Here is a 6000-nt window from a genome sequence, read left to right as displayed (position 1 = left end):
AATAGCTCTTATCTGTATGACGCTTGTTCTTGATGTGTGTGGTTTTATCAACTCCTTTCCTGATACCCGGCCCCCCTGGGATGTAGGCTCGATGTGTCGAGGCTAGATACCAGCATAACTAAGGAAGAGTTAGTGTCCCAGCCCCCAGGAGGCAGCCTCGACTGGGACCTGGACCTGCACACAGCTTCGGCTAGGAAGTGTTAGTAGCACACCCATCATGACCCATCATATGGTATCAGCCATCCTTTGATTCATGCAACAGGACCTGCAGGATTTGGCCTGGGAAACTAAGTCGTGTGCCCAGACCCCCTGAATCACAGTTCCAGATACTAGGACACCCATCGCAGAGTGATGGAGCGTGTAGGCTTACAGTACGGGACCAGGCTAAGCGGCTACATGGCTCCGGACCACCCTAGGGGACGTGCGTCCATTCTCTAGAACCGGACCCCAGGTTCCCGGACCCACAGGGCTATAGTTCCAAACACTAGGACACCCATCGCAGAGTGGTGGAGCGTGCAGGCTTAGGGTGCGGAACCAAGCTAAGCGGCTACATAGCTTCAGACCACCCCAGGAGACGAGTACCCATTCTTTAGAACTGGCCCCCAGGCTACCGGACCCCCCCGCTTTCGTAGAGGGGTCCTATACCGCAAGCCTGGCTACTCAATTCGGATGTCATCATACCAGCAACGGTGGGAGACCGTATGGGTGGGTTAGATAAAAAATAATAATATCTGGAATTTGTAGCAGAATAAAACCATCACAGGGGCACATCTGAGGGGGTAAAATTTTTTCCTTATAACTTGACATGCGTGAGTGCAGACCAACAGGCCGGGCTTATGAGGGCGGACCTCACCGGGCTGGCGTACATGTATGAACGACCTAGTTACAAGAAGGAATCATAACCCCTCGGACTTGCTTCTGTGGGCAGGACTTACAGGAATGCTTTATGTTCTAGGGATTGGGAAGAGGCACCCCTTCAGTTGTGGCGAGGCGGGCACTCCCGGGTCGGCATACTTCCGTCACCTTGAAGGGTCCTTCCCAACTGGGGGAGAGTTTGTGGAGCCCTTCTCGGTTGAGTACTCGCTGTAGGACTAGGTCCCGGACCCCGGGGTCCCTTACCATGCACGATCCGCTGGCGGTGGCGCTCGAGCGCTTGGTTGTATCATGCATTTCAGGTCGCCGCTTGCCATCTGCGTTCGTTGGTGAAGTCCATGTCCTTACGCTGCGGCTATTCCTGCATAGACTCATTAAAATACTGGACCCGTGAGGAACCCATAAGGGTTTCCAGGGGAAGGCAGGCTTCAGCCTCGTAGACCAGGAAGGACGGGGTCTCCCCGGTGGCCCGACTAGTTGTCATCGCCGGAGTCGGAGTCTCCGGTGAAAACGTCCTTCAGGACCCCCTCGGGTGACTGATACCTGAGGTCCGATTCTCCCGCAGCCACCTCGCCGCTGTCGACCCTTTCCTTGCCAGGCCGGCGACGAGGAGGGGAGCCGTCCTTGGTTGTCTGCTCGCGCCGTTCGCTGACGCGCTTCACGAGTTCGATGATCTCGTGACACTCCGCGGTGCTATGGCGACTTTTGGGGTGTATAGGGCATGAGCCGCTGTTACCCCTCTGCGGCCGTGGGTGCTTGTTGCGCTCGTTTCAGCCCCTAGTCGCAACTGCGATGACCGGAGCAGCAGACGACGGCCTCTTGGAGCCGCAGTTCTTCTTCTTCTTCTTCTTTTTGCTGTCCTGAGTGACGACACCCGAGCCACCCGTCTGGGCAACCCCGGTCTGTGGAGCCAAGTGCCATGCACGGCCCTCGGCGGCCCTGGCGCACTTGTCGGCCAGAGCGAAGAGCATGGTGACAGTTTCCACGTCATGCGTGGCCAACTTCTCCAGCATCTTTTCATCACGCACCCCCTGGTGGAAAGCGGTGATGATAGAAGCGTTGCAGATACGGGGTATAGTTCCTCGTACCCTGGTGAAGCGGGAGATGAAGGTCCGGAGAGTTTCCCCGGGCTCCTGCCTCACTGCATGGAGGTGAGCCTCCACGCCATGCCGCTGATAAGCACTGGCGAAGTTCGCTACGAACCACGCACAGAGCTCTTCCCAGGAGTAGATTGATCCTAGGGTAAGGTTCATGAGCCAAGTCCGGGCAGGCCCAGACAAGACAACATGAAATTATATTTCCATTACGGCGGTGTCTCCACCTGCTGCCGTAATGGTGGTGACGTACACCTGCAAGAATTCCGACGGGTTGGACGTACCGTCGTACTTTTCCGACAGGTGCGGCCAGAACTTGGATGGCCAGGTCGCCGCGCAGAGATGATCGGCTGGCGCGGCGTAGCCCACGCCGGCCAAAGGGACACCCGCCTGGAACCGGGCGCCTATTGGGGTTTGCGGCGCTGCCGCAGCAAAGTCTTGATTGAGGTTGTGACCCTCGATGTTTAGTCGGTGCTCAAGCGCCCTCTCTAGAGAGACTCGAGCGTCTTTGCGACCCTAGAAGTTTTATCGGTGCTCCTGTGCCCTCTCCAGAGAGACACATGCATCCTCTCACGCACGCCTGCGGTTGAGCTCCGCCCGGAGGTCGTCGGTCTGTGCATCCCTCACCGAGGGTGAGCGCACAGACACCGTCGCCTCATGCTGGCGCCGGGATGACCGCATCCTAGACCTAGTCGAGCTGGAGTGCGCCATGCCGAGCAGTCGGTCGACGTCATCACACCACTGCTTCATGGCCCCCGGTGAGGCCATGGAGCTTGGAGGGTGGCGCAGCAACTCTCTGGCCGCAGACAATGCCCCCGGAGCTGCCCTCGACGGAGTCCGAGATGTCTGCGCAGTTGTATGCTGCTGCGCAGCGTGCACAGCAGCAATGCCCAGCACTGGGCGGTTGGGAACTCGTGGCGTGGAAGAAGCAGCTTCGTCCTCCACCAGGAAATCCTCCAAAGTCTCGGCGCGGTGCTCAACGATTTGCACTATCATGCTGAGCAAGAAAACAAGCAAAAACCTAAAGCCTAGCCCCCTACCTAGTGCGCCAAATGTCGTAGAGGAAATCTCCGGCCAGGTGGTGGAATGCACCCGCCCTAAATCCTAAGATGAGGAGGGGCCTAAGCGTTTTGCCTGTTAGGTGGAAACGAGAAGAACACAAGAACACACAAGGATTTAGTGTGGTTCGGACCGCCAGAGCGTAATACCCTACTCCATTGTGTGATGTATTGAGCTTGAGAGCTTGTATGAACTTGTGAGTCTGAGAGTCTAAGTGTGTCTGAGTCTAAGTGTGTCTGCGTGCCTCCCCTTTTATAGCTCAAGGGGGCACGTACAAGAGTGCTGAGCCCCGACATGCGGGCCCATGAACATAACAGATGTAATACTTGGAGCAACTAATGCTAGTTGCCAGTGCAATCTCCTTGTGCCCTGATATCTGCGGTCTGTGTAACATTGGCGTGCAGCTGAAGCTACCCTGGCAAAGTACGAGTGATGATGAGCACAGTGTATGCCGCAGCACAGTTGTACTGCCTGCCACCGGAATGGACAGGCACGCCGCCTGCAGGATGGCCTGGTCACTGCCCGTTAGTGGAGTGGACATGGCTCATTTAATGCTGAGGCGGCACATCACCTGCCAGCGGAGTGGACAGGGCTCATTTAATGAGGAGGCAGCACATCTCCTGTCAGTGGAGTGGACAGGCGACGCGCCTTATCCGCATTAAATGCAGAGGCCGCGCGGCCCATAGGCCTTACGTCTGGCTCCGCTCGCTGGCTTACGTCACGAGCAGTAGGCCACGTGGAAGCATCGGGTCTTCGCCTGAGCGGGGAGTGGGAGCGCACGCGGTATGGTCTGGACACGTGTCAGCACCGGAGCCCCGCCTGGCCTTGATTAAGGCCTGGGTATTCTCCGCCATGGAATCCCGGGACCCTACTGTGACTAGCCCGGAGCCCTCCTGAGGGGTCCGAGACCCATTCCAGGGATCTGGTTTGTACCTGTGGAGGTCCTAAACCCCGCCCGGAAGTCTGGTCTGTGTATCCAGGGGTCCGGCACTTTCCCGTGGGGGTCCGGACCCACTGTTGCCACCTTGGAGTATATTGTCTCCTCTGGCCATGTGGCGGCCCTGGAGCCGCCCACGTGGTGGGGTCGAGCGTTGTTTGCCGCGCAACTAAAGATAGCCGCATGGACAACGTGCCTTCATACTGTAGTAAGGGGTACCCCTGATTCAGGGTACCGACAGATACTTATATGAATCAAGAACATGACACATAATACAACCGAATGGTATAAACCATCACTGTTTGTACTTTCCTTCACCAGGGATTTGGAAAGGTACTAAGTACGATCTGGAGGTCCACCACCTATTTTTGACACACAACTTACTGCACATATTCAAATAACAATCGCTAATAAACAACGCCACGCCTACGCACAATTCCAACCCGTCGCGAGCAACAACTCTCCCCATCACCCCAAACTGCAGCGGCGTTGCTTGATAATTTCATGACTTTAAAATTATAACAGCAGTGATATCAAACAAAACCTCTAGAAACATCTACATAAAATTTCCTACAAGTTTCATATTCAAAAGACAATTAAATTCCAACCTCTCGATGGCCCCAAACAGCCGACAAAGTACACCCTGCGTTCAGTTTTTGTACAGCAACCTAGCTGAGTTCAAAATGTGATATCTCCTAGAATATACCACCGAATCGAACGCATAAGTACTCTATAGAAAGATATGACAAAGCTTTACATGATTTTCATAGTGATTACAGCTAATTACCCCCGCAAAAATCCCAGAAACTACCCACACAACTGCTGCCCGCCCGCCACCAAAATCAGGACAGCACTACTACCAATTCGCCTAGGTGAACGGATAATCAAATGTAATTGCAGCACAAATACAAAATAAACACAAGATCACCTTGAGTTCTTCCTTCACCCCTTTCTTCTTCCTCCCACCAATTCTCCAATTAGAGGCTTGCACCAACTCGATGGAGATCCAAGGGAGGAGAGGTGGCTGCACCTTGGGGAGGAGGAAATGGTGAGACGGCTAGGGTTAGGTGTGATGGGAGGTGAAAGGGAATTAGGCTTACACCTAGTTCCTAAATAATTTTGGTGGTTGAATTGCCCAACACAAATAATTGGACTAACTAGTTTGCCCAAGTGTATAGATTATACAGGTGTAAAAGGTTCACACTCAGCCAATAAAAAGACCAAGTTTTGGATTCAATAAAGGAGCAAAGGGGCAACCGAGGGCACCCCTGGTCTGGCGCACCGGACTGTCCGGTGTGCCACCGGACAGTGAACAGTACCTGTCCGGTGCACCAGGGAACTCAGACTCAAACTCTTCGCCCTCGGGAATTCTCGGAAGCCGGCGCGCTATAATTCACCGGACTGTCCGGTGTGCACCGGACATGTCCGGTGCTCCAAGGAAGCGCGGTCTCCAGAACTCGCCAGCCTCGGGTTCGCGCGGCAGCCGCTCCGCTAAAATTCACCGGACTGTCCGGTGTGCACCGGACTGTCCGGTGTGCCAGCGGAGCAACGGTCATCTTCGCGCCAACGGTCGACTCTGACAGTAAACAGTGCAGAACAGTACACGCGGCAGAAGTCAGAGCAGAGGATCAGAGAGGCACCGGACTGTCCGGTGTGCACCGGACTGTCCGGTGCCACATGAGGACAAAGCCTCCAATGGTCTCGACCAGCTCCAATCTCAACGGATAGGATGACGTGGCTGGGGCACCGGACATGTCCGGTGTGCACCGGACTGTCCGGTGCGCCCATCGCCAGCAGCTTCTCCAACGGCTACAAAATTGGATGGTGGCTATAAATACCACCCCAACCGGCCACTTCAAGGTGTGGGAGTCCAAGCAACATTCCAAGTCATCTAGTTGACATACTCAAGCCCTCCCAACCACCTATATTCATTGATCCATCCTATACACAAGATTTAGTCCACTACAACCAACACAAGTGCCACAAAAGAGAGAGCAAGCAATTGAGAGCTACTCAATTGAGTTTAGCCCTAGCGCC

The sequence above is a fragment of the Zea mays genome, chromosome 6, assembly GCF_902167145.1.
Source record: "Zea mays cultivar B73 chromosome 6, Zm-B73-REFERENCE-NAM-5.0, whole genome shotgun sequence".
Taxonomy (NCBI): Eukaryota; Viridiplantae; Streptophyta; class Magnoliopsida; order Poales; family Poaceae; genus Zea; species Zea mays.
The sequence above is the reverse complement of the archived record's forward strand: the minus strand, read 5'-3'. Positions refer to the sequence as shown.